The sequence below is a fragment of the Heptranchias perlo genome, chromosome 20 (genome assembly GCF_035084215.1).
Source record: "Heptranchias perlo isolate sHepPer1 chromosome 20, sHepPer1.hap1, whole genome shotgun sequence".
Lineage (NCBI taxonomy): Eukaryota > Metazoa > Chordata > Chondrichthyes > Hexanchiformes > Hexanchidae > Heptranchias > Heptranchias perlo.
In genome coordinates, this window is record NC_090344.1 from 30,570,486 (window position 1) to 30,595,426 (window position 24,941).

Here is a 24,941-nt window from a genome sequence, read left to right on the forward strand (position 1 = left end):
TTTTTCACTCAAAGTGTGGTGAGTGTCTGGAACTAGCTGCCAGAGGCAGTAATGGAGGCGGGAACAATTTTTTCTTTTCAAAAGCATTTGGACAGTTACATGGGTAAGATGGGTACAGTGGGATATGGGCCAAGTGCAGGCAACTGGGACTAGTTTAGTCGTAAAAACAGGGCGACATGGCATGTTGGGCCGAAGGGCTTGTTTCCATGTTGGAAACTTCTATGATTCTAAACTTCTATGAATTGAAAGGGGAAATCAGAGGGCCAAAGAGAGGGTATTAGAATAGACTGGCGGCCAACATAAAAGGCAATCCCAAAGTCTTCCACAGGCATGTAAACATTAAACGGGTCGTGAGAACCCGACTCTAATTTGGACCAGAAAAGAAACCGACTCATGGAGGCAGCCCAAAACTGTTTCTGCCCGGTTTTAAACGAGGGACCTTTCGCGAACGTTATAACTTGAAGCGAATGTGATAACCACGACACTGCAGAAACTCTGCTGCACACGTTGTTACAGGAAACCCTCAGAAGATAGCTGCTGTCTGCAAAATGCTCTCAGTTTGCGAGATGGGTCCCTTTCCCTATTCGGGATTTAACTTCGACAAAATCGTTTACTGTATTAGTTTCGCAAAACGCATTAAACTCTGAAAAAGACGAATAGTTGTTCAAATCGCCATTAATCAACTAATAACTTTCTGTTTCAGGCTGACGGAAATCCTAACTTTTGTTTATTCATTCACCAGGCAGAATATCGAAAGGACAGAGGAGAACTGAAAGCGGAAATGAGAGGGCCAAAGAGAGAGGATGAGAATCGACTGGCGGCCAACATAAAAGGGAATCCAAATCTCTTCCACAGGCATGTAAACATTAAACGGGTAGTAAGAACCCGACTCTGATTCGGGACCATAAACGAGATCGACTCATGGAGGCAGCCCAAAAATATTTCTGCCCGTTTTCGAACCAGAGAACTTTCGCGTGTTAGATGCACGTGATAAAAACTACACGACAGAAACTCTGAAGCCCACGTTGCTATCGGAAACCCTCAGAAGATAGCTGTCGTCTGCAAATGCTCTCAGTGTGGGAGACGGGTCCCTTTCCCGGTCAGGGGATTAACTTCCACAAAATAGTTTACTTTATTAATTTCGCAATACTCATTAAACTCTGAAAAAAGACGAATAGTTGTTCAAATCGCCATTAATCAACTAATAACTTTCTGTTGCAGGCGGACGGAAATCCTAACTTTTTGTTCAATCATTCATTCACCAGGCAGAATACAGAAAGTTCAGAGGAGAATTGAAAGGGGAAATCAGAGGGGCAAAGAGAGGGTATGAGAATAGACTCGCGGCCAACATAAAAGGCAATCCCAAAGTCTTCCACAGGCATGTAAACATTTCACGGGTGGTAAGAACCCGACTCTGATTCGGGACCAGAAAGGAGATCGACTCATGGAGGCGGAGGGGTTGGCCCAAAAATGTTTCTGCCCGGTTTCGAACCGGGGACTTTTCGCGTGTGAGGCGAACGTGATAACCACTCCACTACAGAAACTCTGCTGTACAAGTACTTCTAGGAAACCCTCAGAAGATCGCTGCCGTCTGCAAATGCTCTCAGTGTGGGAGACCGGTTCCTTTCCCGTTCAGGGAATTAACTTCGACCAAAAAGTTTGCTGTATTAATTTCGCAATACTCATTAAACTCTGTAAAAAAGACGAATAGTTGTTCAAATCGCCATTAATCAACTCATAACTTTCTGTTGCAGGCGGACGGAAATCCTAACTTTTGTTTATTCATTCACCAGGCAGAATATGGAAAGGACAGAGGAGAACTGAAAACGGAAATGAGAGGGTCAAAGAGAGAGGATGAGAATCGACTGGCGGCCAACATAAAAGGCAATCCTAAAGACTTCCACAGGCATGTAAACATTAAACGGGTAGGAAGAACCTGACTCTGATTCGGGACCAAAAAGGAGATCGACTCATGGAGCCAGCCCAAAAATGCTCCTGCCCGGTTTTGAACCGAGGACCTCTCGCGTGGTAAGCAAACGTGATAACCACTACACTACAGAAACTCTACCGCACATGTGCTTCGAGGAAAGCCTCAGAAGATCGCTGCCGTCTGCAAATGCTCTCAGTATGGGAGACGGGTCACTTTCCCTTTTGGGGAACCAACTTCAACAAAATCGTTTCCTGTATTAATTTCGAAATACTCATTAAACTCTGAAAAAAGACGAATAGTTGTTCAAATCGCCATTAATCATTCATAATTTTCAGTTGCAGGCTGACAGAAATGCTAACTTTTTTTTTATTCATTCATTCACCATGCCGAATATGGAAAGTTCAGAGGGGAATTTAGGGGAGTCTGTAACGAGGGGGCATAGATTTAAGGTGAGAGGGGAGGGATACAAATGTCCAGAGGGGCAATTTTTTCACTCAAAGTGTGGTAATGTCTGGAACGAGCTGCCAGAGGCAGTAGTAGAGGCGGGTACAATTTTGTCTTTTAAAAAGCATTTGGACAGTGACATGGGTAAGATGGGTACAGTGGGATATGGGTCTAGTGAAGGTAACTGGGAATAGCTCAGGAGTATAAACTGGGCGACATGGACATGTTGGGCCGAAGGGCTTGTTTACATGTCATAAACTTCTATGATTCTAAACTTCTATGAATTGAAAGGGGAAATCAGGGGGCCAAAGAGAGGGTATGAGAATAGACTGGCGGCCAACATAAAAGGCAATCCCAAAGTCTTCCACAGGCATGTAAACATTAAACGGGTCGGAAGAACCCGAATCTGATTCGGGACCAGAAAGGAGATCGACTCATGGAGGCGGAGGGGTTGGCCCAAAAATGTTTCTGCCCGGTTTCGAACCGGGGACCTTTCGCGTGTGAGGCGAACGTGATAACCACTCCACTACAGAAACTCTGCTGTACAGGTACTTCTAGGAAACCCTCAGAAGATCGCTGCCGTCTGCAAATGCTCTCAGTGTGGGAGACCGGTTCCTTTCCCGTTCAGGGAATTAACTTCGACCAAAAAGTTTGCTGTATTAATTTCGCAATACTCATTAAACTCTGTAAAAAAAGACGAATAGTTGTTCAAATCGCCATTAATCAACTAATAACTTTCTGTTTCAGGCTGACGGAAATCCTAACTTTTGTTTATTCATTCACCAGGCAGAATATAGAAAGGACAGAGGAGAACTGAAAGCGGAAATGAGAGGGCCAAAGAGAGAGGATGAGAATCGACTGGCGGCCAACATAAAAGGGAATCCAAATCTCTTCCACAGGCATGTAAACATTAAACGGGTAGGAAGAACCCGACTCTGATTCGGGACCATAAACGAGATCGACTTATGGAGGCAGCCCAAAAATGTTTCTGCCCGTTTTCGAACCAGAGAACTTTCGCGTGTTAGATGCACGTGATAAACACTGCACGACAGAAACTCTGAAGCCCACGTTGCTATCGGAAACCCTCAGAAGATCGCTGCCGTCTGCAAATGCTCTCAGTGTGGGAGACGGGTCCCTTTCCCGGTCAGGGGATTAACTTCTACAAAATAGTTTACTTTATTAATTTCGCAATACTCATTAAACTCTGAAAAAAGACGAATAGTTGTTCAAATCGCCATTAATCAACTAATAACTTTCTGTTGCAGGCGGACGGAAATCCTAACTTTTTGTTCAATCATTCATTCACCAGGCAGAATATAGAAAGTTCAGAGGAGAATTGAAAGGGGAAATCAGAGGGGCAAAGCGAGGGTATGAGAATAGACTGGCGGCCAACATAAAAGGCAATCCCAAAGCCTTCCACAGGCATGCAAACATTAAACGGGTAGGAAGAACCTGACTCTGATTCGGGACCAAAAAGGAGATCGACTCATGGAGCCAGCCCAAAAATGCTCCTGCCCGGTTTCGAACCAGGGACAGCTCGCGTATTAAGCGAACGTGATAACCACTATACTACAGAAACTCTGCTGCACATGTGCTTTGAGGAAAGCCTCAGAAGATCGCTGCCGTCTGCAAATGCTCTCAGTGTGGGAGACCGGTCCCTTTCCCGTTTCGGGAAATAACTTCAACAAAATTGTTTACTGTATTAATTTCGCAATACTCATTAAACTCTGAAAAAAGACGAATAGTTGTTCAAATCGCCATTAATCAACTAATAATTTTCAGTTGCAGGCTGACAGAAATCCTAACATTTTTTTTATTCATTCATTCACCAGGCAGAATATGGAAAGTTCAGAGGGGAATTTAGGGGAGTCTGTAACGAGGGGGCATAGATTTAAGGTGAGAGGGGAGAGATACAAATGTCCAGAGGGGCAATTTTTTCACTCAAAGTGTGGTGAGTGTCTGGAACTAGCTGCCAGAGGCAGTAATGGAGGCGGGAACAATTTTTTCTTTTCAAAAGCATTTGGACAGTTACATGGGTAAGATGGGTACAGTGGGATATGGGCCAAGTGCAGGCAACTGGGACTAGTTTAGTCGTAAAAACAGGGCGACATGGCATGTTGGGCCGAAGGGCTTGTTTCCATGTTGGAAACTTCTATGATTCTAAACTTCTATGAATTGAAAGGGGAAATCAGAGGGCCAAAGAGAGGGTATTAGAATAGACTGGCGGCCAACATAAAAGGCAATCCCAAAGTCTTCCACAGGCATGTAAACATTAAACGGGTCGTGAGAACCCGACTCTAATTTGGACCAGAAAAGAAACCGACTCATGGAGGCAGCCCAAAACTGTTTCTGCCCGGTTTTAAACGAGGGACCTTTCGCGAACGTTATAACTTGAAGCGAATGTGATAACCACGACACTGCAGTAACTCTGCTGCACACGTTGTTACAGGAAACCCTCAGAAGATAGCTGCTGTCTGCAAAATGCTCTCAGTTTGCGAGATGGGTCCCTTTCCCTATTCGGGATTTAACTTCGACAAAATCGTTTACTGTATTAATTTCGCAAAACGCTTTAAACTCTGAAAAAGACGAATAGTTGTTCAAATCGCCATTAATCAACTAATAACTTTCTGTTTCAGGCTGACGGAAATCCTAACTTTTTTTTAATTCATTCACCAGGCAGAATATAGAAAGTTTAGAAGGCAACTGAAAGGGGAAATAAGAGGGGCAAATAGAGAGTATGAGATTAGACGAACGGCCAACATAAAAGGGAAACCAAAAGTCTTCCACAGGCATGCAAACATTAACCGGGTCGGAAGAACCCGACTCTGATTCGGGACCAGAAAGGAGATCGACTCATGGAGGCGGAGGGGTTGGCCCAAAAATGTTTCTGCCCGGTTTCGAACCGGGGACCTTTCGCGTGTGAGGCGAACGTGATAACCACTACACTACAGAAACTCTGTTGTACAGGTACTTCTAGGAAACCCTCAGAAGATCGCTGCCGTCTGCAAATGCTCTCAGTGTGGGAGACCGGTTCCTTTCCCGTTCAGGGAATTAACTTCGACCAAAAAGTTTGTTGTATTAATTTCGCAATACTCATTAAACTCTGTAAAAAAAGACGAATAGTTGTTCAAATCGCCATTAATCAACTAATAACTTTCTGTTTCAGGCTGACGGAAATCCGAACTTTTGTTTATTCATTCACCAGGCAGAATATAGAAAGGACAGAGGAGAACTGAAAGCGGAAATGAGAGGGCCAAAGAGAGAGGATGAGAATCGACTGGCGGCCAACATAAAAGGGAATCCAAATCTCTTCCACAGGCATGTAAACATTAAACGGGTAGTAAGAACCCGACTCTGATTCGGGACCATAAACGAAATAGACTCATGGAGGCAGCCCAAAAATGTTTCTGCCCCTTTTCGAACCAGAGAACTTTCGCGTGTTAGATGCACGTGATAAAAACTACACGACAGAAACTCTGAAGCCCACGTTGCTATCGGAAACCCTCAGAAGATAGCTGCCGTCTGCAAATGCTCTCAGTGTGGGAGACGGGTCCCTTTCCCGGTCAGGGGATTAACTTCTACAAAATAGTTTACTTTATTAATTTCGCAATACTCATTAATCTCTGAAAAAGACGAATAGTTGTTCAAATCGCCATTAATCAACTAATAACTTTCTGTTGCAGGCGGACGGAAATCCTAACTTTTTGTTCAATCATTCATTCACCAGGCAGAATATGGAAAGTTCAGAGGAGAATTGAAAGGGGAAATCAGAGGGGCAAAGCGAGGGTATGAGAATAGACTGGCGGCCAACATAAAAGGCAATCCCAAAGTCTTCCACAGGCATGTAAACATTTAATGGGTGGTCAGAACCCGACTCTGATTCGGGACCAGAAAGGAGATCGACTCAGAGAGGCGGAGGGGTTGGCCCAAAAATGTTTCTGCCCGGTTTCGAACCGGGGACCTTTCGCGTGTGAGGCGAACGTGATAACCACTCCACTACAGAAACTCTGCTGTACAAGTACTTCTAGGAAACCCTCAGAAGATCGCTGCCGTCTGCAAATGCTCTCAGTGTGGGAGACCGGTTCCTTTCCCGTTCAGGGAATTAACTTCGACCAAAAAGTTTGCTGTATTAATTTCGCAATACTCATTAAACTCTGTAAAAAAGACGAATAGTTGTTCAAATCGCCATTAATCAACTCATAACTTTCTGTTGCAGGCGGACGGAAATCCTAACTTTTGTTTATTCATTCACCAGGCAGAATATGGAAAGGACAGAGGAGAACTGAAAGCGGAAATGAGAGTGCCAATGAGAGAGGATGAGAATCGACTGGCGGCCAACATAAAAGGGAATCCAAATCTCTTCCACAGGCATGTAAACATTAAACGGGTGGTAAGAACCCGACTCTGATTCGGGACCATAAACGAGATCGACTCATGGAGGCAGCCCAAAAATGTTTCTGCCCGTTTTCGAACCAGAGAACTTTCGCGTGTTCGATGCACGTGATAAAAACTACACGACAGAAACTCTGAAGCCCACGTTGCTATCGGAAACCCTCAGAAGATCGCTGCCGTCTGCAAATGCTCTCAGTGTGGGAGACGGGTCCCTTTCCCGGTCAGGGGATTAACTTCTACAAAATAGTTTACTGTATTAATTTCGCAATACTCATTAAACTCTGAAAAAAGACGAATAGTTGTTCAAATCGCCATTAATCAACTAATAACTTTCTGTAGCAGGCGGACGGAACTCCTAACTTTTTGTTCAATCATTCATTCACCAGGCAGAATATAGAAAGTTCAGAGGAGAATTGAAAGGTGAAATCAGAGGGGCAAAGCGAGGGTATGAGAATAGACTGGCGGCCAACATAAAAGGCAATCCCAAAGTCTTCCACAGGCATGCAAACATTAAACGGGTAGGAAGAACCTGACTCTGATTCGGGACCAAAAAGGAGATCGACTCATGGAGCCAGCCCAAAAATGCTCCTGCCCGGTTTCGAACCAGGGACAGCTCGCGTATTAAGCGAACGTGATAACCACTATACTACAGAAACGCTGCTGCACATGTGCTTCGAGGAAAGCCTCAGAAGATCGCTGCCGTCTGCAAATTCTCTCAGTGTGGGAGACCGGTCCCTTTCCCGTTTCGGGAAATAACTTCAACAAAATTGTTTACTGTATTAATTTCGCAATACTCATTAAACTCTGAAAAAAGACGAATAGTTGTTCAAATCGCCATTAATCAACTAATAATTTTCAGTTGCAGGCTGACAGAAATCCTAACATTTTTTTTATTCATTCATTCACCAGGCAGAATATGGAAAGTTCAGAGGGGAATTTAGGGGAGTCTGTAACGAGGGGGCATAGATTTAAGGTGAGAGGGGAGAGATACAAATGTCCAGAGGGGCAATTTTTTCACTCAAAGTGTGGTGAGTGTCTGGAACTAGCTGCCAGAGGCAGTAATGGAGGCGGGTACAATTTTTTCTTTTAAAAAGCATTTGGACAGTTACATGGGTAAGATGTGTACAGTGGGATATGGGCCAAGTGCAGGCAACTGGGACTAGTTTAGTCGTAAAAACAGGGCGACATGGACATGTTGGGCCGAAGGTATTGTTTCCATGTTGGAAACTTCTATGATTCTAAACTTCTATGAATTGAAAGGGGAAATCAGAGGGCCAAAGAGAGGGTATTAGAATAGACTGGCGGCCAACATAAAAGGCAATCCCAAAGTCTTCCACAGGCATGTAAACATTAAACGGGTCGTGAGAACCCGACTCGAATTTGGACCAGAAAAGAAACCGACTCATGGAGGCAGCCCAAAACTGTTTCTGCCCGGTTTTAAACGAGGGACCTTTCGCGAACGTTATAACTTGAAGCGAATGTGATAACCACGACACTGCAGTAACTCTGCTGCACACGTTGTTACAGGAAACCCTCAGAAGTTAGCTGCTGTCTGCAAAATGCTCTCAGATTGCGAGATGGGTCCCTTTCCCTATTCGGGATTTAACTTCGGCAAAATCGTTTCCTGTATTAATTTCGCAAAACGCATTAAACTCTGAAAAAGACGAATAGTTGTTCAAATCGCCATTAATCAACTAATAACTTTCTGTTTCAGGCTGACGGAAATCCTAACTTTTTTTTAATTCATTCACCAGGCAGAATATAGAAAGTTTAGAAGGGAACTGAAAGGGGAAATAAGAGGGGCAAATTGAGAGTATGAGATTAGACGAACGGCCAACATAAAAGGGAAACCAAAAGTCTTCCACAGGCATGCAAACATTAACCGGGTCGGAAGAACCCGACTCTGTTTCGGGACCAGAAAGGAGATCGACTCAGAGAGGCGAAGGGGTTGGCCCAAAAATGTTTCTGCCCGGTTTCGAACCGGGGACCTTTCGCGTGTGAGGCGAACGTGATAACCACTCCACTACAGAAACTCTGCTGTACAAGTACTTCTAGGAAACCCTCAGAAGATCGCTGCCGTCTGCAAATGCTCTCAGTGTGGGAGACCGGTTCCTTTCCCGTTCAGGGAATTAACTTCGACCAAAAAGTTTGCTGTATTAATTTCGCAATACTCATTAAACTCTGTAAAAAAGACGAATAGTTGTTCAAATCGCCATTAATCAACTCATAACTTTCTGTTGCAGGCGGACGGAAATCCTAAATTTTGTTTATTCATTCACCAGGCAGAATATAGAAAGGACAGAGGAGAACTGAAAGCGGAAATGAGAGGGCCAAAGAGAGAGGATGAGAATCGACTGGCGGCCAACATAAAAGGGAATCCAAATCTCTTCCACAGGCATGTAAACATTAAACGGGTAGGAAGAACCTGACTCTGATTCGGGACCAAAAAGGAGATCGACTCATGGAGCCAGCCCAAAAATGCCCCTGCCCGGTTTTGAACCGAGGACCTCTCGCGTGGTAAGCAAACGTGATAACCACTGCACTACAGAAACTCTACCGCACATGTGCTTCGAGGAAATCCTCAGAAGATCGCTGCCGTCTGCAAATGTTCTCAGTGTGGGAGACGGGTCACTTTCCCGTTTGGGGAACCAACTTCAACAAAATCGTTTCCTGTATTAATTTCGCAATACTCATTAAACTCTGAAAAAAGACGAATAGTTGTTCAAATCGCCATTAATCATTCATAATTTTCAGATGCAGGCTGACAGAAATGCTAACTTTTTTTTTATTCATTCATTCACCATGCCGAATATGGAAAGTTCAGAGGGGAATTTAGGGGAGTCTGTAACGAGGGGGCATAGATTTAAGGTGAGAGGGGAGGGATACAAATGTCCAGAGGGGCAATTTTTTCACTCAAAGTGTGGTGAGTGTCTGGAACGAGCTGCCAGAGGCAGTAGCAGAGGCGGGTACAATTTTGTCTTTTAAAAAGCATTTGGACAGTGACATGGGTAAGATGGGTATAGAGGGATATGGGTCAAGTGCAGGTAACTGGGATTAGCTCAGTAGTATAAACTGGGCGACATGGACATGTTGGGCCGAAGGGCTTGTTTCCATGTCATAAACTTCTATGATTCTAAACTTCTATGAATTGAAAGGGGAAATCAGAGGGCCAAAGAGAGGGTATGAGAATAGACTGGCGGCCAACATAAAAGGCAATCCCAAAGTCTTCCACAGGCATGGAAACATTAACCGGGTCGGAAGAACCCGAATCTGATTCGGGACCAGAAAGGAGATCGACTCATGGACGCGGAGGGGTTTGCCCAAAAATGTTTCTGTCCGGTTTCGAACCGGGGACCTTTCGCGTGTGAGGCGAACGTGATAACCCTACACTACAGAAACTCTGCTGTACAGGTACTTCTATGAAACCCTCAGAAGATCGCTGCCGTCTGCAAATGCTCTCAGTGTGGGAGACCGGTTCCTTTCCCGTTCAGGGAATTAACTTCGACCAAAAAGTTTGCTGTATTAATTTCGCAATACTCATTAAACTCTGTAAAAAAAGACGAATAGTTGTTCAAATCGCCATTAATCAACTAATAACTTTCTGTTTCAGGCTGACGGAAATCCTAACTTTTGTTTATTCATTCACCAGGCAGAATATAGAAAGGACAGAGGAGAACTGAAAGCGGAAATGAGAGGGCCAAAGAGAGAGGATGAGAATCGACTGGCGGCCAACATAAAAGGGAATCCAAATCTCTTCCACAGGCATGTAAACATTAAACGGGTAGTAAGAACCCGACTCTGATTCGGGACCATAAACGAGATCGACTCATGGAGGCAGCCCAAAAATGTTTCTGCCCGTTTTCGAACCAGAGAACTTTCGCGTGTTAGATGCACGTGATAAACACTGCACGACAGAAACTCTGAAGCCCACGTTGCTATCGGAAACCCTCAGAAGATCGCTGTCGTCTGCAAATGCTCTCAGTGTGGGAGACGGGTCCCTTTCCCGGTCAGGGGATTAACTTCTACAAAATAGTTTACTTTATTAATTTCGCAATACTCATTAAACTCTGAAAAAAGACGAATAGTTGTTCAAATCGCCATTAATCAACTAATAACTTTCTGTTGCAGGCGGACGGAAATCCTAACTTTTTGTTCAATCATTCATTCACCAGGCAGAATATAGAAAGTTCAGAGGAGAATTGAAAGGGGAAATCAGAGGGGCAAAGCGAGGGTATGAGAATAGACTGGCGGCCAACATAAAAGGCAATCCCAAAGACTTCCACAGGCATGTAAACATTTAACGGGTGGTCAGAACCCGACTCTGATTCGGGACCAGAAAGGAGATCGACTCATGGAGGCGGAGGGGTTGGCCCAGAAATGTTTCTGCCCGGTTTCGAACCGGGGACCTTTCGCGTGTGAGGCGAACGTGATAACCACTACACTACAGAAACTCTGCTGTACAAGTACTTCTAGGAAACCCTCAGAAGATCGCTGCCGTCTGCAAATGCTCTCAGTGTGGGAGACCGGTTCCTTTCCCGTTCAGGGAATTAAATTCGACCAAAAAGTTTGCTGTATTAATTTCGCAATACTCATTAAACTCTGTAAAAAAGACGAATAGTTGTTCAAATCGCCATTAATCAACTCATAACTTTCTGTTGCAGGCGGACGGAAATCCTAACTTTTGTTTATTCATTCACCAGGCAGAATACAGAAAGGACAGAGGAGAACTGAAAGCGGAAATGAGAGGGCCAAAGAGAGAGGATGAGAATCGACTGGCGGCCAACATAAAAGGCAATCCCAAAGTCTTCCACAGGCATGTAAACATTAAACGGGTAGGAAGAACCTGACTCTGATTCGGGACCAAAAAGGAGATCGACTCATGGAGCCAGCCCAAAAATGCTCCTGCCCGGTTTTGAACCGAGGACCTCTCGCGTGGTAAGCAAACGTGATAACCACTGCACTACAGAAACTCTACCGCACATGTGCTTCGAGGAAAGCCTCAGAAGATCGCTGCCGTCTGCAAATGCTCTCAGTATGGGAAACGGGTCACTTTCCCGTTTGGGGAACCAACTTCAACAAAATCGTTTCCTGTATTAATTTCGCAATACTCATTAAACTCTGAAAAAAGACGAATAATTGTTCAAATCGCCATTAATCATTCATAATTTTCAGTTGCAGGCTGACAGAAATGCTAACTTTTTTTTTATTCATTCATTCACCATGCCGAATATGGAAAGTTTAGAGGGGAATTTAGGGGAGTCTGTCACGAGGGGGCATAGATTTAAGGTGAGAGGGGAGGGATACAAATGTCCAGAGGGGCAATTTTTTCACTCAAAGTGTGGTGAGTGTCTGGAACGAGCTGCCAGAGGCAGTATAGAGGCGGGTACAATTTTGTCTTTTAAAAAGCATTTGGACAGTGACATGGGTAAGATGGGTATAGAGGGATATGGGTCAAGTGCAGGTAACTGGGAATAGCTCAGTAGTATAAACTGGGCGACATGGACATGTTGGGCCGAAGGGCTTGTTTCCATGTCATAAACTTCTATGATTCTAAACTTCTATGAATTGAAAGGGAAAATCAGAGGGCCAAAGAGAGGGTATGAGAATAGACTGGCGGCCAACATAAAAGGCAATCCCAAAGTCTTCCACAGGCATGTAAACATTAAACGGGTCGTGAGAACCCGACTCGAATTCGGGACCAGAAAGGAGATCGACTCAGGGAGGCAAAGGGGATGGCCCAAAAATGCTTCTGCCCGGTTTCAAACCGGGGACGTTTTGCATGTTAAGCAAACGTGATAACCGCTACACTATAGAAATCCTTTTGCATTTATCGTTCCAGGAAACCCTCAGAAGATCGCTGCCGTCTGCAAACGCTCCCAGTGTGGGAGACGGGTCCCTTTCCCGTTCAGGGGATTAACTTCTACAAAATAGTTCACTGTATTAATTTCGCAATGCTCATTAAACTATGAAAAAAGACGAATAGTTTTTCAAATCGCCATTAATGAACGAATAACTTTCTGTTTCAGGCTGACGGGAATCCTAACTTGTTTTTTGATTCATTCACCAGGCAGAATATAGAAAGCTGAGAGGGGAATTGAAAGGGGAAATCAGAGGGGCAAATCGAGGGTATGAGAATGGACTGGCGGCCAACATAAAAGGCAATCCCAAAGTCTTCTACAGGCATGTAAACATTAAACGGGTTGGAAGAACCCGACTCTGATTCGGGGCCAAAAAGGAGATCGACTCATGGAGCCAGCCCAAAAATGCTCCTGCTCGGTTTCGAACCAGGGACAGCTCGCGTATTTTGCGAACGTGATAACCACTCTGCTACAGAAACTCTGCGGCACACGGTGTACCAGGAAACCCTCAGAAGATCGCTGCCGTCTGCAAATGCTCTCAGTGTGGGAGACGGGTCCCTTTCCCGTTCAGGGGATTAACTTCCACAAAATAGTTTACTGCATTAATTTCGCAATACTCATTGAACTCTGAAAAAAGATGAATAGTTGTTCAAATCGCCATTGATCAACTGCTAACTTTCTGTTTCAGGCTGACCGAAATCCTAACTTTTTTATTTATTCATTCACCAGGCAGAATATTGAAAGTTGAGAGGGGAACTTGAAGGGGAAATATGAGGGGCAAAGAGAGGTTATGAGAATAGACTGGCGGCCAACATAAAAGGGATTCCAAAATACTTCCACAGACATGTAAAAATTAAACGGGTCGTGAGAACCCGACTCTGATTCGGGACCAAAAAGGAGATCGACTCATGGAGGCAGCCCAAAAATGTTTTAACCCGGTTTCGAACCGAAGTCTTGACGCATGTTAAGCAAACGTGATAACCACTACACTACAAAATTCTGTAACACGGATTGCTGTCGGAAACTCTCAGAAGATAGCTGCCGTCTGCAAATGCTCTCAGTGTGGGAGATGGGTCCCTTTCCCGTTCAGGGAATTAACTTCTCCAAAATAGTTTGCTGTATTAATTTCGCAATACTGATTAAACTCTGAAAAAAGACGAATAATTGTTCAAAGCGCCATAGTTCAACTAATAACTTTCTGTTGCAGGCTGACGGAAATCTTAACTTGTTTTTAATTCATTCACCAGGCAGAATATAGAAAGTTGAGAGGGGAACTGAAAGGGGAAATAAGAGGGGCATCGAGTGGGTATGAGAAGAGACTGGCGGCCAACATAAAAGGCAATCCAAAAGTCTTCCACAGGCATGCAAACATTAAACGGTTCGTGAGAACCCGACTCCAATTCGGGACCAGAAAGGAGATCGACTCATGGAGGCAGAAGGGGTGGCCCAAAAATGTTTCTGCCCGGTTTCGAAACGAGGACCTTTCGCGTGTTAGGCGACCGTGATAACCACTACACCACAGAAACTTTGCCGCACACGTTGTTGTCGGAAACCCTCAGAAGATCGCTGCCGTCTGCAAATGCTCTCAGTGTGGGAGACGCGTCCTTTTCCCGAACAGGGAATTAACTTCTCCAAAATAGTTCACTGTATTAATTTCGCAATGCTCATTAAATTATGAAAAAAGACGAATTGTTGTTCAAATCGCCATTAATGAACGAATAACTTTCTGTTTCAGGCTGACGGGAATCCTGACTTGTTTTTTGATTCATTCACCAGGCAGAATATAGAAAGTTCAGAGGGGAACTGAAAGGGGAATTAAGTGGGGCAAAGAGAATACTTTGCATATGTCTTTACCAAGAGTGAAGTTGCTGCCAGAGTCTCAGCATAGGAAGATATAGTTGAGATACTGAATGGGTTAAACATTGATAAAGAACGGGTACTTGAAAGGCCAGCTGCACTTGAAGTCGATTAGTCACCCGATCCGGATGGGATGCATCCTCGGTTGCTGAGGGAAGTCAGAGGGGAAATTGTGGAGGTACTGGCCATAATCTTCCAAACATCCAAAGATACGGGGGTGGTGCAGAGGACTGGAGAATTGCAAATGTTACACCCTTCTTCAAAAAAGAGTGCAAGGGTGAACCCAGCAACAAGAGGCCAGTCAGGTAATCTCAGTGGTGGGGAAACGTTTCGAACCGATAATCTGGGACAGAATTAACAGTCACTTGGACGAGCGTGGATTGATTAGGAAAAGCCAGCACGGATTTGTTAAAGGCCAATCGTGTATAACTGACCTGATGGAATATTTTGATGCGTTAACATCGAGGGTAGATGAAAGCAATGCAGTTGATGCAGTGTATATGGATTTTCAAAAGGCGTTTGATAAAGTGCCGCACTTTAGGCTTATCAGTAAGTTTGTGGCCCATGGATTAAAGGGGGCAGTAGAAACATGGATACAGAATTAGTTAAGGGACAGGAAAGAGAGTGTCGTGGAGAACGGCTGTTTTGCGGAATGAAGGGAGTTGTGCAGTGGTGTTCCCCAGGGGTCAATGCTGGGACCACTGCTTTTCTTGATATTTTTTAATGATTTGGACTTGGGTGTACAGGGCACAACTTCAAAATTTGCAGATGACACAAAATTTGGAAGGGTAGTAAAGAGTGTGCAGGAGAGTAATAATCTGCAAGAGGTTATAGACAGGCTGGTGGCATAGCGGACAAGTGGCAGATTAAATTTAACGCAGAAAAATGCGTACTGATCCATTTCGGTCGGAAGAACGAGTAGAGACAATATAAACTAAAGGGCACAACTCCAAAAGAGGTACAGGAACAGATAGATATGGGGGTTTATGTGCACAGCTGGTTGAATGTGGCAGAGCAGGTTGAGAAAGCCATTAAAAAGCATCCGGGATCCTGGGCTTCATAAATCGAGGCATAGAGTACAAAAGTATGGAAGACATTATGAAACTTAATAAAACACTGGTTCGGCCACAACCGGAGTATTGTGTCCAGTTCTGGGCACCGCACTTTAGTAAAGATGTGAAGGCCTTAGAGAGGGTGCAGAAGAGATTTACAAAAATTATTAAAGGGATGACCTACTTCAGTTACGCAGATAGACTGGAGAAGCTGGGATTGTTCTCCTTGGAACAGAGACGGTTGCGAGGAGAATTTATAGAGGTATTCAAGATCATGATGGGTCGATACAGAATAGATGGGGAGAAACTTTTCCCATTGGCTGAAGTGTCAAGAACCAGAGGATATTGATTTCAGGTGATTGGCAAAAGAGCCAAAGGTGACATGAGGAAAAAACTTTTTCAAACAGCGAATGGTTAGAACCTGGAATGCACTGCCCGAGGGGGTGGTGGAGGCAGATTCAATCTCGGGCTTCAAAAGGGAACTGGATAATTACTTCAAAGGAAAAGAATTTCCGGGCGACGGCGATCGGATGGGAAAGTGGGACCAGCTGGATTGCTGTTGCATTGAGCCGAAGGGTCTCCTTCCTTGCTGCAACCTTTCTCCGAAATCTATGATTTCATGGGATGTAGGTGTCGCTGACAATGCCAGCATTTATTGCCCATCCTTAATTGCCCTTGAGAAGGTGGTGGTGAGCCACCTTCCTGAACCGCTGAAGTCCGTGTGCTGAAGGTTCTCCAACAGTGCTGTTTGATAGGGAGTTCCAGGATTGCGACCAAGTGATGATGAAGGAACGGCGATATATTTCCAAGTGAGGATGATGTGTGACTTGGAGGGGAATGTTCAGGTTGTGTTGTTCCCATGTGCCTGCTGCTCTTGTCCTTCTACGTGGTAGAGGTCGCGGGTTTGGGTGGTGCTGTCGAAGAAGCCTTATCGAATAGCACTGCTACATTGCATCTTATAGATGGTACACACTGCAGCCACGGTGCGCTGGTCGTGGAGGGAGTGAATGTTTAAGGTAGTGAATGGAGTGCCATTCAAGCGGGCTGCTTTGTCCTGGATGGTGTCGAGCTTCTTGAGTGTTGTTGGAGCTGCACTCATCCAGGCAAGTGGAGAGTATTCCATCACACTCCTGACTTGCGCCTTGTAGATGGTGGAAAGGCTTTGGTGAGTCACTCGCCGCAGAATTCACAGCCTCTGACCTGCTCTTGCTGCCACAATATTTATGCGGCTGGTGCAGTTAAGTTTCTGTTCAATGGTGACCCCCAGGATTTTGATGGTGGGGGATTCAGCCATGGTAATGCCGTTGAATGTCAAGGGGAGGTGATTAGACTCTCTCTTGTTGGAGATGGTCATTGTCTCGAACTTGCCTGGTGGGAATGCTGCTTGCTACTTATCAGCCCAAGCCTGGATATTGTCCAGGTCTGGCTGCATGCGGGCTCGGGCTGCTTCATTATTTGAGGGTTGCGAATGGAACTGAACACTGTGCAATCATCAGCGAACATCCCCATTTCTGACCTTATGATGGAAGGAAGGTCATTGATGAAGCAGCTGAAGTTGGTTGAACCGAGGACACTGCCTTGAGGAACTCCTGCAGCAATGCCCTGCGGCTGAGATGATTGGCCTCCAACAACCACTACCATCTTCCTTTTTGCTAGGTATGACTCTAGCCAGTGGATAGATTTCCCCTGATTCCCATTGACTTCAATTTAGTCGGGCTCCTTGGTGCCACACTCGGTGAAATGCTGCCTTGATATTAAAGGCAGTCACTCTCACCTCACCTCTGGAATTCAGCTCTTTTGTCCATGTTTGAACCAAGGCTGAAATGAGGTCTGAAGCCGAGTTGTCCTGGCGGAACCCAAACTGAGCATCGGTGAGCAGGTTATTGGTAAGTAAGTGCCTCTTGATAGCACTGTCGTCGACACCTTCCATCGCTTTGCTGGTGATTGAGAGTCGACTGATGGAGCGTATTTGGCCTGATTGGATTTGTCCTGCTTATTGTGGACAGGACATACCTGGGCAATTTTCCACATTGTTGGATAGATGCCAGTGTTGTAGCTGCACTGGAACAGCTTGGCTAGAGGCGCGGCTAGTTCAGGAGCACAAATCTTCAGCACGACAGCCGAGATGTTGTCGGCGCCCATAGCCTTTGCTGTATCCAGTGCATTCAGCCGTTTCTTCAGATCACGTGGAGTGAATCGAATTGGCTGAAGACCTGCTTCCGTGATGGTGGGGATATTGGGAGGAGGCCGAGATGAATCATCCACTCAGCACTTCTGGCTGAAGATGGTTGCAAAAGCTTCAGGCTTGTCTTTTGCACTCACGTGCTGGACTCCGCCATCATTGAGGATGGGGATGTTTGCAGAGCCTCCTCCTCCCGTTAGTTGTTTAATTGTCCACCACCATTCACGACTGGATGTGGCAGGACTGCAGAGCTTTGATCTGATCCGTTGGTTGTGGAATCGCTTAGCTCTGTCGATAGCATGTTGCTTCTGCTATTTAGCATGCATGTAGTCCTGTGTTGTAGCTTCACCAGGATGGCACCTCATTTTTAGGTAAGCCTGGTGCTGTTCCTGGCATGCTCTTCTACACTCCTCATTGAACCAGGGTTGATCCCCTGGCTTGTTGGTAATGTTAGAGTGGGGAATATGCCGGGCCATGAGGTTACAGATTGTGCTGGAATACAATTCTGCTGCTGCTGATGGCCCACCGCACCTCATGGATGCCTAGTTTTGAGCTGCCAGATCTGTTCTGAACCTTTCCCATTTAGCACGGTGGTAGTGCCACAAAACACGTTGGATGTTGTCGTCATTGTGAAGACGGGAATTCGTGTCCACGAGGGCTGTGCGGTGGTCACTCCTACCAATGCTGTCATCGACAGATACATCTGCGACAAGAAGATTGGTGAGAGACGAGGTCAAGCAGGTTTTTCCCACCTCTTGGTTCACTCACCACCTGCCGCATGCCGAGTCTGACAGCTATAGGCTTCAGGACTCAGCCAGCTCGTTCAGTCGTGGTGCTACCGAGCCTCTCTTGGTGATAGACATTGAAGTCCCCCACCATAGTACATTCTGTGCCCTTTCCACCCTCAGTGCTTCCCAACATGGAAGAGGACTGATTCATCAGCTAAGGGAGGACGTTAGGTGGTAATCAGCAGGAGGTTTCCCTGCCCATGTTTTACCTGATGTCATGAGATTTCATGCGGTTCGGCGTCAATGTTGAGGGCTCCCTCCTAACTGTTGATCACTGTACCGCCACCTCCGGTCGATCTGCCCTGCCGATGGGACAGAGCATACCCAGAGATGTATGATGGAAGAGTTTGGGACCTTGGCTGAAAGGTCCGATTCTCTGAGTATGTCTATGTCAGGCTGTTGCTTGACTCGTCTGTGGGACAGCTCTCCCAATTTTTGCGCATGTCCCCAGATGTCAGTGAGGAGGCCTTTGGAGGATGAACAAGGGCTTGGTTTGCCTTTGTCGTCTCCGGTGCCGAGTGTTCCTTCCGGTTTTATTCTTATTATGATTTTTTTTTGGTGAGATTTTACAACTGAGTGGCTTCCTGGGCCATTTCAGAGGGCAATTGAGAATCAAGCACATTGCTGTGGGTCTGGAGTCACATATCGGCCAAACCGGGTGAGGGCGGCAGGTTTCCTTCCCAAAAGGGCATTACTGAACCAGATAGGTTTTTGCGACAATCCAGAAGTTTCATGGTCGTCTTTACTGATTACAGTTTTTTAAATTCCCGATTTTATTGAATTGAATTTAAATTTCCCACTTGCCGTAGCGAGATTTGAACGCATATTTTTGGATAAATTAGTGCAGGCTGCTTGTATTATTAATTTAGTAACATAACCACTATGTTACCGTGCAAAGCTAGTTAAGTCTATGGTCAATCCTGCCCCCCAGGATGTTGATGATGGGGGATTCGGCGATGGTGTTGCCGTTAAATATTAAGGGGAGGTGGTTCGACTCTATCTTTTTGGATATGATCATTGCCTGGCTGTTGAATGTTACTTGCCACTTATGAGCCCAAGTCTGAATGTTGCCCAGGTCTTGCTGTATGCAGGCACGGACTGCTTCATTATCTGAGGGGTTGCGAATGGAACTGAAAACTGTGTAATCATCAGTAAACGTCCTCACTCCTGACCTTAGGATGGAGAGAAGGTCATTGATGAAGCAGCTGAAGATGGTTGAGACTAGGACAGTGTCCTGAGGATCTCTTGCAGCAATGTCCTGGGACTGAGATGATTGGCCTCCAACAACCATACCATCTTCCTTTGTGCTGGGTATGACTCCAGTCACTGGAGAGTTTCCCCCTGATTCCCATTGACTTCAACTTTCCTAAGGCTCCATGATGCTACACTCGGTCAATGCTGTCTTGATGTCCAGGGCAGTCACTCTCACCTCACCTCTGGAATCCAGCTCTTTTGTCCATGTTTGGACCAAGGCTGTAATGAGGTCTGGAGCCCAGTGGTCCTGGCGGAACCCAAACTGAGCTTCGGTGAGCAGGTTCTTGGTGAGTACGTCTTGCTTGATAGCACTGCCGACGACTTCTTGCAACACTTTGCTGATGATTGAGAGGAGACTGATGGAGCGGTAATTGACTGGATTGGATTTTTCCTGCTTTTTCTGTTGAGGACATACCTGAGCAATTATCAACGTTGTCGGTTTTCCACCTTGGTGACCAAGTGACAGTATAAACTTTAATAAGTTTTTTTGTGTTTTGCCTGAGTTGAATTGTCATCCGTTCCCATTTTACAGTCGTGACTTTCGAACTTGGTTAAAAATGTTCCATGTTTATGATTCAAGGAATCTGGTGCAGTTAAATTCCTCACCTCAATTACACAGAAGGGCGACGAATGCTCCACTTTATCATACAACGTCAACTCGTGCCGCCTCAATTAAAGTACATGAACTATTGCCCCCCCCCACTATTGTACAACCACAAATGTGTACATACAAAGTGTGTGTGCGTTTGCTTGACTGTGATATTATGCAACAGCAGCCGCCAATCACTCCGTGTCAATGGAACGTTTGTGAGCGACGAAAATCGAAACCCACCCGGACAATCCTGGAATATCAATGTCCGGGCTCAATCCACTCGGCCATGCTCTATGCCTCCATGCAGTGTTGTCCAGGAGAAATTGCTGACGAGCCGCAGGCGTGGCTATGGTGACATCGTTTTAGGCGCATGAACGAATTTTGTAGAAAACATCTTACACACAAACAATATACAATACTTGACGTGTGTATATTTCATAGCAAACATCTCCCACCATTCAGTAACCGAGGAAGTAAAGCACTCACAGTGATCAAAACACCACTACACTCTGCTTTTCACCATTTTATCAAAAACACACAAAACGTTTAAAGTCCACATGCATACGTCATGCGAATATGAGTATTGAGATCACAGGCCCAAAGACTGTATCCATTAATCATTCTTATTTAATAATGCAATTGCAATTAGCCACATTTGGATTCCCATTTCGCCAGATGAGGCGAGTGACTAAGGTATTGGAACAACTGATCAATGTCACAATGGATTGATTCCACGGGCCGTGTTCTGCTGACCCCAAACACTACACATTCTTACAACCAATAAAAACAAACCTGCCGTGGACGGATGTCGGGTTGGTTTTCTGGAAGCAGCAAATCAACTGCGCGGAAAAATCACCTCCAGCAGAAGGAACAAAAAAAAAATCCGACATGTGAAGGACTGAATGTGAGAATTTGAAACCACACCACGAGGGGAAATTACGATCTGAATACAGCGCCTTAGACCGTTGGCTCATCCTGACTCCAGCAGCTGTAATTTACTGACCCAGATTTTCTCAATAAGGCCTAATGACAGTTTCACTCACTTTGGTTCTCGGTAAATCCTGCTGGAAGGCCAAGTGATCAGTATATAAACTCCCCGGAGTTTCCTCTGCCTGTGCTTGGTGTATGTGAAGGCTTGGTCGGGCCGTGGTACCCAGTTTCCCAGGGAAGGGCAGTAATGCTCGGTCTGAGACTGTATTCGCTGCTTTCCGTTGGCAGCCAGTGATTGGAGAGAGCAGAGCCGGACAAGCGGCCTGAATGACGCTGCTGTCACGGTCTCGCTCACTCCGGGAGCTGGGGAACAGCGAACAACTGATGGGATTGTTGCTGCGTCTGAAATGCGGCTTCGAACTGCTGTTGTTAACGGAGGCAGCGCTGCAGGATCCTTGAATGATCCCTCACAAATCAACTGAAACCTGTCGGATTGTGAGTACAATTTGACTTTTCCAAAGTAAGGGGAGTGACAATCATTGCGGAAAAATGGGAAACAGTTTGCGTCTTGCTCACTGCAGAAATATCCACGTCACAGCGAGACAGCTCTCCGTCAAACAATGAGTCTTCTCTTCGGACCTGGTCTGTCAAGAAGATTTCTGATTTCCTTGAAGCCAATCTCGGTTTTTTATTTATTGTTCGTGTGCCTGCTCTCCGATCGCCGGCGAATTGGTGGAATATCAGCCGTGCTCAGCTGATAGCAGCAAATAAGAGACACATTCGAAACCTGGCAATGTGAGACAATGAATGATAAGGTAACAGTTACCCCCTTCTCTCTGTGAGTGGACTTGAACCACCAACCATTATCAATAAGCAATTGTGCGACAGAAACACAATGCCTTACGAACTGAACCATTAATTTTCGGAGCGAAAGCTTCAGCTTGCAGCGATAAATATAACTGCTGTCTTATCATCAGTTTAATTTTCAAAAATAAAGGCTGTGCAGCTTGCACGATTGAAAATCGGTGCTGTCATATTTCTGAACTTCAAACTCCCCTTGCCCCTAAATGCCTCTATGTTGGAAGACTCAGTCACCCAGTGATGGACAGCATTGATCTTTCGAGCTGTGATTCACCATCCTCCATTTCAGTAATTTTCAGGTTTGCTGAAAATAAGATGAGTTGAAATGAGCAAGTCCAACGAACCGGCCTTTTACGCTACACAGCATCTATAAAGTTGTCTCTTGCACTCACAGTGAAGCGGACCGTAGTTTTCACTTTTAAACCAGTGGTTGTAATGTTAAGAAAAAAATGTGTCCGAGAAAGACTGGATTTCAGAGGGTGACTCCGGGCCAGAGTAAAGTTCAGTTAAAATTTATGATTGCCGAGCAGCTGAACAGTGGATATGGAACTCCTGTGAGACTGCACTGTGCGCTGTCCAGATCTGCTTGGATCCATATTCCTTCAACTCATCACGAATAGGGACAGTTCGACTCCAAGTTCCTTTTCCCTGGCGCTTGTGATATTTCAAAAATTGGATAAGACCCGTGCCTGATCCAAGCTCGTCACTTACACGCTGACAGATACAAAGCGGCGACAGTGAGCTTCGGTGAGATGAAAGCCGAGGCCGATTTCACGGTCGAATGTAATAGCCAACAAAACCCATTCAAAGCAAGTGCAGGTCACTGAGGTGCTTTTAAAGTTCTGATTGTTTGCACTGAACTTCTTCCCAAAGCGTTTGAGATTCACGTGGGGCGATTTGGGGACTTCTTTTCATTTTATGCAAAAGTTTCAACTGAAGTTCAAGGTCAAAAGCCCTGGGACCACTGTTGTTCTCAATTTATCGGTGCTGGGACCACTGTTGTTCTCAATTTATCGGTGCTGGGACCATTGTTGTTCACAATTTTTCTGTGCTGGGACCGTTGTTGTTCACAGTTTATTGGTGCTGGGACAGTTGTTGTTCACAGTTTATCGGTGCAGGGAACACTGTTGTTCACAATTTATCGGTGCTGGGACGATTGTTGTTCACAATTTATCGGTGCTGGCGCCACTGTTGTTCACAATTTATCGGTGCTGGCGCCACTGTTGTTCACAATTTGCATTAATGATTTGGACACGGAAATCGGAAGTACAATTTCAAAATTTGCGGACGACACCTAATTGGGTGCTGTAGTTAATACAAAAGAAAAATGCGAAAAATACAGGAAGACATTAGTAAACTTGCAGAATGGGCGTGCAAATGGCATATTAATTTCAATATAGTTAAGTGTGAGGGGGTGCATTTTGGTAGAAAGAATAAGTAGGCCACATACTGCTGGATAATAAGAGTCGAAATGGAGGAGAGGAGCAAAGGGATCTATGGGTACATAGACAAATCATTAAAAGTCACGACGCAGGTTAATAAGGCTATAAGAAAACAAACCAAGCACCGGGGTTCATTTCTAGAGGGATAGAATTGAAAAGCAGAGAAGTTATATTAAACTTTCAGTGAGCCTTGGTCAGACAACATTTGGAGTGCTGGCTACAGTTCAGGTCTCCATATAATAAGAAGGATATAGGGGTAATGGGGAAGGTGCAATAAGATTCACAAGGATGCTACCAGGGCTGAGAGGATATACTTATCAGGAAAGGCTGAACAGGCTAAGGCTCTTTTCTCTAGAAAAGCGAAGGCCGAGATGTGACCTGATAGAAGTAATGAAGATAATGAAATGGTTTGATACGGTAGACATGGAGAAAATCTTTCCACTTGCCTTGTGGAGGTGTCCAAAACTAGTGATCATAAGTATAAGATAGTCACTGATAAATCCAATAGTCAATTCAGGATAAACTTCTTTACCCAGGCTGTGGTCGAAATGTGGAGCACGCTGGCACAAAGAGTAGTTGAGACAAACAGCACAGATATATTTAAAGGAAAACTAGTTAAGCACACAAAGGAGAAAGGAATAGAAGGATATGCTGATCGGGATGGATGTGGAAGGGTGAGAGAAGGCTCGTGTGGTGCATCAACGCCAGCATTGACAAGTTGGGCCGAATGGCCTGTTTCGGTGCTGTAGACTCTATATAAAAGTCGAGGGCAGAAAGAGACACCTCCCTGAAACTGGGGAACTCGGGAGACAGACTTTAGAGTAAGGTTCTGTATAATTAGAATGAGCAAATAAAACATTCATTCTGGAACATCCAGAATCCGATCAACTCTAAAAACAACTGTTAGCCCCGCGTGATTTGAACACGCAGCTTTCCTGTGACACAATAATAATGTAGATGGAAGCAGGAAGTTGAAAAGTGACGTTGACAGATTAAGAGAGTGGGCAAAACTGCGGCAAATAGAGTTCAATGTGGGAAAGTGCGAGGTCATCCACTTTTGTCCGAAGAAAGATAGATCAGAGTATTTTCTAAATGGCGAGAAGCTAGGAATTGTGGAGGAGTAGACAGATTTAGGGGTCTATTTACAGAAACCACTGCCAACGAGCGTGCAGGTACAAAACATAATTCAGATCAATAACGGACTATTTGAATGGTTCGTTAGCTCACGTGATTAGTCAAAATCGCGGGTTTGATATCTGTGCGGGCAATCAGAAGCTCACTGTATTTGTTCCGGGTTTTTGCACCTCTTAAAATCCAACCTTTACAAGCAAATCCACACTCCGAGTCAAGGGAATTTTT

The 24,941-nt window shown here is 45.1% G+C and overlaps 12 non-coding genes across 12 annotated transcripts; all 12 read right to left on the minus strand.

The window, feature by feature from the left end:
* Positions 1 to 1,471: 1,471 nt before the first annotated feature.
* trnav-cac (transfer RNA valine (anticodon CAC)) lies at positions 1,472 to 1,544 on the minus strand. Its single transcript has one exon. It is a non-coding gene; the product is annotated as a tRNA-Val (tRNA).
* Positions 1,545 to 1,990: 446 nt separating this feature from the next.
* On the minus strand, positions 1,991 to 2,063 carry trnag-acc (transfer RNA glycine (anticodon ACC)). The gene has a single exon. It is a non-coding gene; the product is annotated as a tRNA-Gly (tRNA).
* Positions 2,064 to 2,837: 774 nt separating this feature from the next.
* trnav-cac (transfer RNA valine (anticodon CAC)) lies at positions 2,838 to 2,910 on the minus strand. The gene has a single exon. It is a non-coding gene; the product is annotated as a tRNA-Val (tRNA).
* Positions 2,911 to 3,880: 970 nt separating this feature from the next.
* Positions 3,881 to 3,953, minus strand: trnai-aau (transfer RNA isoleucine (anticodon AAU)). Its single transcript has one exon. It is a non-coding gene; the product is annotated as a tRNA-Ile (tRNA).
* Positions 3,954 to 5,256: 1,303 nt separating this feature from the next.
* trnav-cac (transfer RNA valine (anticodon CAC)) lies at positions 5,257 to 5,329 on the minus strand. Its single transcript has one exon. It is a non-coding gene; the product is annotated as a tRNA-Val (tRNA).
* A 978-nt stretch (positions 5,330 to 6,307) lies between these two features.
* trnav-cac (transfer RNA valine (anticodon CAC)) lies at positions 6,308 to 6,380 on the minus strand. Its single transcript has one exon. It is a non-coding gene; the product is annotated as a tRNA-Val (tRNA).
* A 969-nt stretch (positions 6,381 to 7,349) lies between these two features.
* On the minus strand, positions 7,350 to 7,422 carry trnai-aau (transfer RNA isoleucine (anticodon AAU)). The gene has a single exon. It is a non-coding gene; the product is annotated as a tRNA-Ile (tRNA).
* A 1,304-nt stretch (positions 7,423 to 8,726) lies between these two features.
* On the minus strand, positions 8,727 to 8,799 carry trnav-cac (transfer RNA valine (anticodon CAC)). Its single transcript has one exon. It is a non-coding gene; the product is annotated as a tRNA-Val (tRNA).
* A 1,294-nt stretch (positions 8,800 to 10,093) lies between these two features.
* trnav-cac (transfer RNA valine (anticodon CAC)) lies at positions 10,094 to 10,165 on the minus strand. Its single transcript has one exon. It is a non-coding gene; the product is annotated as a tRNA-Val (tRNA).
* Positions 10,166 to 11,144: 979 nt separating this feature from the next.
* On the minus strand, positions 11,145 to 11,217 carry trnav-cac (transfer RNA valine (anticodon CAC)). Its single transcript has one exon. It is a non-coding gene; the product is annotated as a tRNA-Val (tRNA).
* Positions 11,218 to 11,663: 446 nt separating this feature from the next.
* trnag-acc (transfer RNA glycine (anticodon ACC)) lies at positions 11,664 to 11,736 on the minus strand. The gene has a single exon. It is a non-coding gene; the product is annotated as a tRNA-Gly (tRNA).
* A 2,341-nt stretch (positions 11,737 to 14,077) lies between these two features.
* On the minus strand, positions 14,078 to 14,150 carry trnav-aac (transfer RNA valine (anticodon AAC)). The gene has a single exon. It is a non-coding gene; the product is annotated as a tRNA-Val (tRNA).
* Positions 14,151 to 24,941: the final 10,791 nt, after the last annotated feature.